Raw genomic sequence first — 12,493 nt, 5'->3', positions numbered from 1 at the left:
TTTATAGACAACACTGGGCGCTGCCCTGTCACTGGGCTCAGAGACCCCTCACCTCTGCTGCCGAGACAGCGCTGGGAGCTGGCCTGTCACTGGGGTCAGATAACCCTCACCTCTGCTTCAGAGACAGCACTGGGAGCTGCCCTGTCACTGGGGTCAGAGAGCTCTCACCTCATCTTCAGAGACAGCACTGGGAGCTGCCCTGTCACTGTGGTCAGAGAGCCCCCTCGCCTCTGCTTCAGAGGCAGCACTGGGAGCTGCCTTGTCACTGGGGTCGATGAGCACTCACCTCTGGTTCAGAGACAGCACTGGGAGCTGCCCTGTTGCTGGGGTCAGAGAACCCTCATCTCTGCTTTATAGACAGCACTGGGAGCTGCCCTGTTACTGGGGTCAGAGAGCCCCCACCTCTGCTTCAGAGACAGCACTGGGGCTGGCCTGTCACTGGGGGTCAGAGACCCTCACCTCTGCTTCAGAGACAGCACTGGGGCTGCCCTGTCACTGGGGGTCAGAGACCCTCACCTCTGCTTCAGAGACAGCACTGGGAGCTTCCCTGTCACTGGGGTCAGAGAGCCCTCACCTCTGCTTCAGAGACAGCACTGGGAGCTGCCCTGTCACTGGGGTCAGAGAGCCCTCACCTCTGCTTCAGAGACAGCACTGGGAGCTGCCCTGTCACTGGGGTCAGAGAGCCCTCACCTCTGCTTCAGAGACAGCACTGGGAGCTTCCCTTCATTTGGTTCAGAGACCCCTCACCTCTGCTTCATAGACAGCACTGGGAGCTACCCTGTCACTGGGGTCAGAGAACCCTCATCTCTGCTTCAGAGGCAGCACTGGGAGCTGCCCTGTCACTGGGAACAGAGATCACTCACCTCTGCTGCAGAGACAGCACTGAGAGCTGCCCTGTCACTGGGGTCAGAGACCCCCTTCACCTCTGCTGCAGAGACAGCACTGGAAGCTTCCCTGTCACTGGGACCATAGAGCCCTCACCTCTGGTTCAGAGACAGCGCTGGGAGCTGCCCTGTCACTGGGTTCAGAGAGCCCTCACCTCTGCTTCAGAGACAGCGCTGGGAGCTGCCCTGTCACTGGGGTCAGATAACCCTGACCTCTGCTTCAGAGACAGCACTGGGAGCTGCCCTGTCACTGGGGTCAGAGAGCTCTCACCTCTGCTTCAGAGACAGCACTGGGAGCTGCCCTGTCACTGGGGTCAGAGAGCCCCCTCGCCTCTGCTTCAGAGACAGCACTGGGAGCTGCCCTGTCACTAGGGTCAGAGAGCCATCACCCCTGCTTCAGAGGCAGCACTAGGTGCTGCCCTGTCACTGGGGTCAGAGACCCTCACCACTGCTTCAGAGACAGCACTGGGAGCTGCCCTGTCACTGGGGTCAGAGAGCCCCCTCGCCTCTGCTTCAGAGACAGCACTGGGAGCTGCCCTGTCACTGGGGTCAGAGAGCCATCACCCCTGCTTCAGAGACAGCACTGGGAGCTGCCCTGTCACTGGGGTTAGAGACCCTCACCACTGCTTCAGAGACAGCACTGGGAGCTGCCCTGTCACTGGGGTTAGAGACCCTCACCTCTGCTTCAGAGACAGTGCTGGGAGCTGCCCTGTCACTGGGGTCAGATAACCCACACCTCTGCTTCAGAGACAGCACTGGGAGCTGCCCTGTCACTGGGGTCAGAGAGCACTCACCTCTGCTTCAGAGACAGCACTGGGAGCTGACCTATCACTGGGGACAGAGAGCCCCCTCGCCTCTGCTTCAGAGACAGCACTGGGAGCTGCCCTGTCACTGGGGTTGATGAGCCCTCACCTCTGCTTCAGAGACAGCACTGGGAGCTGCCCTGTTACTGGGGTCAGAGAGCCCCCACCTCTGTTTCAGAGACAGCACTGGGGCTGCCCTGTCACTGGGGGTCAGAGACCCTCATCTCTGCTTCAGAGACAGCACTGGGAGCTGCCCTGTCACTGGGGCCAGAGAGGCCCCACCTCTGCTTCAGAGCAGCACTGGGAGCTGCCCTGTCACTGGGGTCAGAGAGCTTTCACCTCTGCTTCAGAGACAGCACTGGGAGCTGCCCTGTCACTGGGGTCAGAGAGCTCTCACCTCTGCTTCAGAGACAGCACTTGGAGCTGCCCTGTCACTGGGGTCAGAGAGCCCCCTCACCTCTGCTTCAGAGGCAGCACTGGGAGCTGCCCTGTCACTGGGGTCGATGAGCCCTCACCTCTGCTTCAGAGACAGCACTGGGAGCTGCCCTGTCACTGGGGTCAGAGAGCTCTCACCTCTGCTTCAGAGACAGCAGTGGGGGCTACCCTCTCACTGGGGTCAGAGAACCCTCATCTCTGCTTTATAGACAACACTGGGCGCTGCCCTGTCACTGGGCTCAGGGACCCCTCACCTCTGCTGCCGAGACAGCTCTGGGAGCTGCCCTGTCACTGGGGTCAGAGTGCCATCACCCCTGCTTCAGAGACAGCACTGGGAGCTGCCCTGTCACTGGGGTCAGAGACCCTCACCACTGCTTCAGAGACAGCACTGGGAGCTGCCCTGTCACTGGGGTCAGAGACCCTCACCTCTGCTTCAGAGACAGTGCTGGGAGCTGCCCTGTCACTGGGGTCAGATAACCCTCACCTCTGCTTCAGAGACAGCACTGGGAGCTGCCCTGTCACTGGGGTCAGAGAGCACTCACCTCTGCTTCAGAGACAGCACTGGGAGCTGACCTATCACTGGGGACAGAGAGCCCCCTCGCCTCTGCTTCAGAGACAGCACTGGGAGCTGCCCTGTCACTGGGGTCGGTGAGCCCTCACCTCTGCTTCAGAGACAGCACTGGGAGCTTCACTTCATTGGGGTCATAGACCCCCCACCTCTGCTTCAGAGACAGCACTGGGGGCTGCCCTGTCACTGGGGTCAGAGACCCCCCTCACCTCTGCTGCAGAGACAGCACTGAGATCTGCCCTGTCACTGGGGTCAGAGAACACCCTCACTTCTGTTGCAGAGACAGCACTGGGAGCTGCCCTGTCACTGGGGTCAGAGAGCCTCCACCTCTGCTTCAGACACAGCACTGGGAGCTGCCCTGTCACTGGGGTCAGAGAGCCCTCACCTCTGCTTCAGAGACAGCACTGGGAGCTTCCCTTCATTGGGGTCATAGACCCCCCACCTATGCTTCAGAGGCAGCACTGGGAGCTGTCCTGTCACTGGGGTCCGAGACCCCTCACCTCTGCTGCAGAGACAGCACTGGGAGCTGCCCTGTCCCTGGGATCAGAGAGCCCTCACCTCTGCTTCAGAGACTGCACTGGGAGCTGCCCTGTCACTGGCGTCGAGAGCTTTCACCTCTGCTACAGAGACAGCACTGGGAGCTGCCCTGTCACTGGGGTCCAAGAGCCCCCACCTCGCTGCAGAGACAGCACTGGAAGCTGCCCTGTCACTGGGGTCCGAGACCCCTCACCTCTGCTGCAGAGACAGCACTGGGAGGTGCCCTGTCACTGGGGACAGAAAGCTTCAGACACAGCACTGGGAGCTGCCCTGTCGCTGGGGTCAGAGAGCCCTCACATCTGATTCAGAGACAGCACTGGGAGCTTCCCTTCATTGGGGTCATAGACCCCCCACCTCTGCTTCAGAGACAGCACTGGGAGCTGCCCTGTCACTGGGGTCAGAGGCCCCCCTCACCTCTGCTGCAGAGACAGCACTGAGAGCTGCCCTGTCACTGGGGTCAGAGACCCCCCACACCTCTTCTGCAGACACAGCACTGGGAGCTGCCCTTTCACTGGGGTCAGAAAGCCCTCGCCTTTGCCTCAGAGACAGCACTTGGAGCTTCCCTTCATTGGGGTCATAGACCCCCCACCTCTGCTTCAGACACAGCATTGGCATCTGTCCTGTCACTGGTGTCAGAGACCCCCCTCACCTTTGCTGCAGAGACAGCACTGGGCGCTGCCCCGTCACTGGGGTCAGTGAGCCCTCGCCTCTGCATCAGACACAGCACTGGGAGCTGCCCTGTCGCTGGGGTCAGAGAGGCTTTACCCTGCTTCAGAGACAGCACTGAGAGCTTCCCTTCATTGGGGTCATAGACTCCCCATTTCTGCCTCAGAGACAGCACTGGGAGCTTCCCTTCATTGGGGTCATAGACCCCCCACCTATGCTTCAGAGACAGCACTGGGAGCTGTCCTGTCACTGGGGTCCGAGACCCCTCACCTCTGCTGCAGAGACAGCACTGGGAGCTGCCCTGTCACTGGGATCAGAGAGCCCTCACCTCTGCTTCAGAGACTGCACTGGGAGCTGCCCTGTCACTGGGGTCGAGAGCTTTCACCTCTGCTACAGAGACAGCACTGGGAGCTGCCCTGTCACTGGGGTCCAAGAGCCCCCACCTCGCTGCAGAGACAGCACTGGAAGCTGCCCTGTCACTGGGGTCCGAGACCCCTCACCTCTGCTGCAGAGACAGCACTGGGAGGTGCCCTGTCACTGGGGACAGAGAGCTTCAGACACAGCACTGGGAGCTGCCCTGTCGCTGGGGTCATAGACCCCCCACCTCTGCTTCAGAGACAGCACTGGGAGCTGCCCTGTCACTGGGGTCAGAGGCCCCCCTCACCTCTGCTGCAGAGACAGCACTGAGAGCTGCCCTGTCACTGGGGTCAGAGACCCCCCACACCTCTGCTGCAGACACAGCACTGGGAGCTGCCCTTTCACTGGGGTCAGAAAGCCCTCGCCTTTGGCTCAGAGACAGCACTTGGAGCTTCCCTTCATTGGGGTCATAGACCCCCCACCTCTGCTTCAGAGACAGCACTGGCAGCTGTCCTGTCACTGGTGTCAGAGACCCCCTCACCTTTGCTGCAGAGACAGCACTGGGCGATGCCCCGTCACTGGGGTCAGTGAGCCCTCGCCTCTGCATCAGACACAGCACTGGGAGCTGCCCTATCGCTGGGGTCAGAGAGCCCTCACCTCTGCTTCAGAGACAGCACTGAGAGCTTCCCTTCATTGGGGTCATAGACTCCCCATTTCTGCTTCAGAGACAGCACTGGGAGCTGCCCTATCACTGTTGTCACAGACCCCCCACACCTCTGCTGCAGAGACAGCACTGGGAGCTGCCCCGTCACTGGGGTCGGTGAGCCCTCACCTCTGCTTCAGAGACAGCACTGGGAGCTGCCCTGTCGCTGTGGTCAGAAAACCCTCATCTCTGCTTTATAGACAGCACTGGGAGCTGCCCTGTCACTGAGTCAGAGAGCCCTCGCCTCTGCTTCAGAGACAGCACTGGGAGTAGTGCTGTCACTGGGGTCAGAGACCCCTCACCTCTGCTACAGAGACAGCACTGGGAGCTGCCCTGTCACTGGGGTCGATGAGCCCTCACCTCTGCTTCAGAGACAGCACTGGGAGCTGCCCTGTCACTGAGGTCAGAGAGCCCCCACCTCTGCTTCAGAGACAGCACTGGGGCTGCCCTGTCACTGGGGGTCAGAGACCCTCACCTCTGCTTCAGAGACAGCACTGGGAGCTGCCCTGTCACTGGGGCCAGAGAGCCCCCACCTCTGCTTCAGAGCAGCACTGGGAGCTGCCCTGTCACTGGGGTCAGAGAGCCCTCACCTCTGCTTCAGAGATAGCACTCGGAGCTTCCCTTCATTCGGGTCAGAGACCCCTCAGCTCTGCTTCAGAGACAGCAGTGGGGACTACCCTGTCACTGGGGTCAGAGAACCATCATCTCTGCTTTATAGACAACACTGGGAGCTGCCCTGTCACTGGGCTCAGAGACCCCTCACATCTGCTGTAGAGACAGCACTGAGATCTGCCCTGTCACTGGGGTCAGAGACCCCCCTCACCTCTGCTGCAGAGACAGCACAGGGAGCTGCCCTGTCAATGGGGTCAGAGAGCCCTCACCTCTGCTGCAGAGACAGCGCTGGGAGCTGCCCTGTCACTGGGGTCAGATAACCCTCACCTCTGCTTCAGAGACAGCACTGGGAGCTGCCCTGTCACTGGGGTCAGAGAGCCCTCACCTCTGCTTCATAGACAGCACTGGGAGCTTCCCTTCATTCGGGTCAGAGACCCCTCACCTCTGCTTCAGAGACAGCACTGGGGGCTACCCTGTCACTGGGATCAGAGAACCCTCATCTCTGCTTTATAGACAACACTGGGAGCTGCCCTGTCACTGGGCTCAGAGACCCCTCACCTCTGCTGCAGAGACAGCCCTGAGAGCTGCCCTGTCACTGGAGTCAGAGACCCCCCTCACCTCTGCTGCAGAGACAGCACAGGGAGCTTCCCTGTCACTGGGGTCAGAGACACCCCTCACCTCTGCTGCAGAGACAGCACAGGGAGCTGCCCTGTCACTGGGGTCAGAGAGCCCTCACCTCTGCTGCAGAGACAGCCCTGAGAGCTGCCCTGTCACTGGAGTCAGAGACCCCCCTCACCTCTGCTGCAGAGACAGCACAGGGAGCTGCCCTGTCACTGGGGTCAGAGACCCCCCTCACCTCTGCTGCAGAGACAGCACAGGGAGCTGCCCTGTCACTGGGGTCAGAGAGCCCTCGCCTCTGCTTCGGAGACAGCACTGGGAGTTGCCCTGTCACTGGGGCCAGAGAGCCCCCATCTCTGCTTCAGGAACATCACAGGGAGCTGCCCTGTCACTTGGGTCAGATAACCCTCACCTCTGATTCAGAGAGAGCACTGGGAGCTGCCCTGTCACTGGGGTCAGAGAGCTCTCACCTCTGCTTCAGAGACAGCACTGGGAGCTGCCCTGTCACTGGGACCATAGAGCCCTCACCTCCGCTTCAGAGACAGCGCTGGGAGCTGCGTTGTCACTGGGGTCAGAGAGCCCTCTCGCCTCTGCTCCAGAGACAGCACTGGGAGCTGCCCTGTCACTGGGGACAGAGAGCCATCACCCCTGCTTCAGAGACAGCACTGGGAGCTGCCCTGTCACTGGGATCAGAGAGCCCTCACCTCTGCTTCAGAGACTGCACTGGGAGCTGCCCTGTCACTGGGGTCGAGAGCTTTCACCTCTGCTACAGAGACAGCACTGGGAGCTGCCCTGTCACTGGGGTCCAAGAGCCCCCACCTCGCTGCAGAGACAGCACTGGAAGCTGCCCTGTCACTGGGGTCCGAGACCCCTCACCTCTGCTGCAGAGACAGCACTGGGAGGTGCCCTGTCACTGGGGACAGAGAGCTTCAGACACAGCACTGGGAGCTGCCCTGTCGCTGGGGTCAGAGAGCCCTCACATCTGATTCAGAGACAGCACTGGGAGCTTCCCTTCATTGGGGTCATAGACGCCCCACCTCTGCTTCAGAGACAGCACTGGGAGCTGCCCTGTCACTGGTGTCAGAGGCCCCCCTCACCTCTGCTGCAGAGACAGCACTGAGAGCTGCCCTGTCACTGGGGTCAGAGACCCCCCACACCTCTGCTGCAGACACAGCACTGGGAGCTGCCCTTTCACTGGGGTCAGAAAGCCCTCGCCTTTGCCTCAGAGACAGCACTTGGAGCTTCCCTTCATTGGGGTCATAGACCCCCCACCTCTGCTTCAGAGACAGCACTGGCAGCTGTCCTGTCACTGGTGTCAGAGACCCCCTCACCTTTGCTGCAGAGACAGCACTGGGCGCTGCCCCGTCACTGGGGTCAGTGAGCCCTCGCCTCTGCATCAGACACAGCACTGGGAGCTGCCCTGTCGCTGGGGTCAGAGAGCCCTCACCTCTGCTTCAGAGACAGCACTGAGAGCTTCCCTTCATTGGGGTCATAGACTCCCCATTTCTGCTTCAGAGACAGCACTGGGAGCTGCCCTATCACTGGTGTCACAGACCCCCCACACCTCTGCTGCAGAGACAGCACTGGGAGCTGCCCCGTCACTGGGGTCGGTGAGCCCTCACCTCTGCTTCAGAGACAGCACTGGGAACTGCCCTGTCGCTGTGGTCAGAAAACCCTCATCTCTGCTTTATAAACAGCACTGGGAGCTGCCCTGTCACTGAGTCAGAGAGCCCTCGCCTCTGCTTCAGAGACAGCACTGGGAGTAGTGCTGTCACTGGGGTCAGAGACCCCTCACCTCTGCTACAGAGACAGCACTGGGAGCTGCCCTGTCACTGGGGTCGATGAGCCCTCACCTCTGCTTCAGAGACAGCACTGGGAGCTGCCCTGTCACTGAGGTCAGAGAGCCCCCACCTCTGCTTCAGAGACAGCACTGGGGCTGCCCTGTCACTGGGGGTCAGAGACCCTCACCTCTGCTTCAGAGACAGCACTGGGAGCTGCCCTGTCACTGGGGCCAGAGAGCCCCCACCTCTGCTTCAGAGCAGCACTGGGAGCTGCCCTGTCACTGGGGTCAGAGAGCCCTCACCTCTGCTTCAGAGATAGCACTCGGAGCTTCCCTTCATTCGGGTCAGAGACCCCTCAGCTCTGCTTCAGAGACAGCAGTGGGGACTACCCTGTCACTGGGGTCAGAGAACCATCATCTCTGCTTTATAGACAACACTGGGAGCTGCCCTGTCACTGGGCTCAGAGACCCCTCACATCTGCTGTAGAGACAGCACTGAGATCTGCCCTGTCACTGGGGTCAGAGACCCCCCTCACCTCTGCTGCAGAGACAGCACAGGGAGCTGCCCTGTCAATGGGGTCAGAGAGCCCTCACCTCTGCTGCAGAGACAGCGCTGGGAGCTGCCCTATCACTGGGGTCAGATAACCCTCACCTCTGCTTCAGAGACAGCACTGGGAGCTTCCCTTCATTCGGGTCAGAGACCCCTCACCTCTGCTTCAGAGACAGCACTGGGGGCTACCCTGTCACTGGGATCAGAGAACCCTCATCTCTGCTTTATAGACAACACTGGGAGCTGCCCTGTCACTGGGCTCAGAGACCCCTCACCTCTGCTGCAGAGACAGCCCTGAGAGCTGCCCTGTCACTGGAGTCAGAGACCCCCCTCACCTCTGCTGCAGAGACAGCACAGGGAGCTTCCCTGTCACTGGGGTCAGAGACACCCCTCACCTCTGCTGCAGAGACAGCACAGGGAGCTGCCCTGTCACTGGGGTCAGAGAGCCCTTACCTCTGCTGCAGAGACAGCCCTGAGAGCTGCCCTGTCACTGGAGTCAGAGACCCCCCTCACCTCTGCTGCAGAGACAGCACAGGGAGCTGCCCTGTCACTGGGGTCAGAGACCCCCCTCACCTCTGCTGCAGAGACAGCACAGGGAGCTGCCCTGTCACTGGGGTCAGAGAGCCCTCGCCTCTGCTTCGGAGACAGCACTGGGAGTTGCCCTGTCACTGGGGCCAGAGAGCCCCCATCTCTGCTTCAGGAACATCACAGGGAGCTGCCCTGTCACTTGGGTCAGATAACCCTCACCTCTGATTCAGAGACAGCACTGGGAGCTGCCCTGTCACTGGGGTCAGAGAGCTCTCACCTCTGCTTCAGAGACAGCATTGGGAGCTGCCCTGTCACTGGGACCATAGAGCCCTCACCTCCGCTTCAGAGACAGCGCTGGGAGCTGCGTTGTCACTGGGGTCAGAGAGCCCTCTCGCCTCTGCTCCAGAGACAGCACTGGGAGCTGCCCTGTCACTGGGGACAGAGAGCCATCACCCCTGCTTCAGAGACAGCACTGGGAGCTGCCCTGTCACTGGGGTCAGAGACCCTCACCACTGCTTCAGAGACAGCACTGGGAGCTTCCCTTCATTTGGGTCATAGACCCCCACCTCTGCTTCAGAGACAGCACTGGGAGCATCCCTGTCACTGGTGTCAGAGACCCCCCTCACCTCTGCTGCAGGGACAGCACTGGGAGCTGCCCAGTCGCTGTGGTCAGAAAACCCTCATCTCTGCTTTATAGACAGCACTGGGAGCTGCCCTGTCACTGAGGTCCGATAGCCCTCACCTCTGCTTCAGAGACAGCACTGGGAGTTGCCCCGTCACTGGGATCAGAGACGCCTCACCTCTGCTACGGAGACAGCACTGGGAGCTGCCCTGTCACTGGGGTCGATGAGCCCTCACCTCTGCTTCAGAAACAGCACTTGGAGCTGCCCTGTTGCTGGTGTCAGAGAACCCTCATTTCTGCTTCAGAGACAGCACTGGAGGCTGCCCTGTCACTGGGGGTCAGAGACCCTCACCTCTGCTTCAGAGACAGCACTGGGAGCTGCCCTGTCACTGGGGTCAGAGAGCCTCTGCTTCAGAGACAGCACTGGGAGCTTCCCTTCATTCGGTTCGGAGACCCCTCACCTCTGCTTCATAGACAGCACTGGGAGCTACCCTGTCACTGGGGTCAGAGAACCCTCATCTCTGCTTCAGAGGCAGCACTGGGAGCTGCCCTGTCACTGGAAACAGAGACCACACACCTCTGCTGCAGAGACAGCACTGAGAGCTGCCCTGTCACTGGGGTCAGAGACCCCCCTCACCTCTGCTGCATAGACAGCACTGGAAGCTTCCCTGTCACTGGGACCATAGAGCCCTCACCTCTGGTTCAGAGACAGCACTGGGAGCTGCCCTGTCACTAGGGTCAGAGAGCCATCACCCCTGCTTCAGAGGCAGCACTAGGTGCTGCCCTGTCACTGGGGTCAGAGACCCTCACCACTGCTTCAGAGACAGCACTGGGAGCTGCCCTGTCACTGGGGTCAGAGAGCCCCCTCGCCTCTGCTTCAGAGACAGCACTGGGAGCTGCCCTGTCACTGGGGTCAGAGAGCCATCACCCCTGCTTCAGAGACAGCACTGGGAGCTGCCCTGTCACTGGGGTCAGAGACCCTCACCACTGCTTCAGAGACAGCACTGGGAGCTGCCCTGTCACTGGGGTTAGAGACCCTCACCTCTGCTTCAGAGACAGTGCTGGGAGCTGCCCTGTCACTGGGGTCAGATAACCCACACCTCTGCTTCAGAGACAGCACTGGGAGCTGCCCTGTCAATGGGGTCAGAGAGCCCTCACCTCTGCTGCAGAGACAGCGCTGGGAGCTGCCCTGTCACTGGGGTCAGATAACCCTCACCTCTGCTTCAGAGACAGCACTGGGAGCTGCCCTGTCACTGGGGTCAGAGAGCCCTCACCTCTGCTTTATAGACAACACTGGGAGCTGCCCTCTCACTGGGCTCAGAGACCCCTCACATCTGCTGTAGAGACAGCACTGAGATCTGCCCTGTCACTGGGGTCAGAGACCCCCCTCACCTCTGCTGCAGAAACAGCACAGGGAGCTGCCCTGTCAATGGGGTCAGAGAGCCCTCACCTCTGCTGCAGAGACAGCGCTGGGAGCTGCCCTGTCACTGGGGTCAGATAACCCTCACCTCTGCTTCAGAGACAGCACTGGGAGCTGCCCTGTCACTGGGGTCAGAGAGCCCTCACCTCTGCTTCATAGACAGCACTGGGAGCTTCCCTTCATTCGGGTCAGAGACCCCTCAGCTCTGCTTCAGAGACAGCAGTGGGGACTACCCTGTCACTGGGGTCAGAGAACCATCATCTCTGCTTTATAGACAACACTGGGAGCTGCCCTGTCACTGGGCTCAGAGACCCCTCACATCTGCTGTAGAGACAGCACTGAGATCTGCCCTGTCACTGGGGTCAGAGACCCCCCTCACCTCTGCTGCAGAGACAGCACAGGGAGCTGCCCTGTCAATGGGGTCAGAGAGCCCTCACCTCTGCTGCAGAGACAGCGCTGGGAGCTGCCCTGTCACTGGGGTCAGATAACCCTCACCTCTGCTTCAGAGACAGCACTGGGAGCTGCCCTGTCACTGGGGTCAGAGAGCCCTCACCTCTGCTTCATAGACAGCACTGGGAGCTTCCCTTCATTTGGGTCAGAGACCCCTCACCTCTGCTTCAGAGACAGCACTGGGGGCTACCCTGTCACTGGGATCAGAGAACCCTCATCTCTGCTTTATAGACAACACTGGGAGCTGCCCTGTCACTGGGCTCAGAGACCCCTCACCTCTGCTGCAGAGACAGCCCTGAGAGCTGCCCTGTCACTGGAGTCAGAGACCCCCCTCACCTCTGCTGCAGAGACAGCACAGGGAGCTTCCCTGTCACTGGGGTCAGAGACACCCCTCACCTCTGCTGCAGAGACAGCACAGGGAGCTGCCCTGTCACTGGGGTCAGAGAGCCCTCACCTCTGCTGCAGAGACAGCCCTGAGAGCTGCCCTGTCACTGGAGTCAGAGACCCCCCTCACCTCTGCTGCAGAGACAGCACAGGGAGCTGCCCTGTCACTGGGGTCAGAGACCCCCCTCACCTCTGCTGCAGAGACAGCACAGGGAGCTGCCCTGTCACTGGGGTCAGAGAGCCCTCGCCTCTGCTTCGGAGACAGCACTGGGAGTTGCCCTGTCACTGGGGCCAGAGAGCCCCCATCTCTGCTTCAGGAACATCACAGGGAGCTGCCCTGTCACTTGGGTCAGATAACCCTCACCTCTGATTCAGAGAGAGCACTGGGAGCTGCCCTGTCACTGGGGTCAGAGAGCTCTCACCTCTGCTTCAGAGACAGCACTGGGAGCTGCCCTGTCACTGGGACCATAGAGCCCTCACCTCCGCTTCAGAGACAGCGCTGGGAGCTGCGTTGTCACTGGGGTCAGAGAGCCCTCTCGCCTCTGCTCCAGAGACAGCACTGGGAGCTGCCCTGTC

Source organism: Ambystoma mexicanum, chromosome 3q (assembly GCF_040938575.1).
Source record: "Ambystoma mexicanum isolate Mex_15411 chromosome 3q, UKY_AmexF1_1, whole genome shotgun sequence".
Classification (NCBI taxonomy): Eukaryota; Metazoa; Chordata; class Amphibia; order Caudata; family Ambystomatidae; genus Ambystoma; species Ambystoma mexicanum.
Note: the sequence above shows the minus strand (reverse complement) of the source record.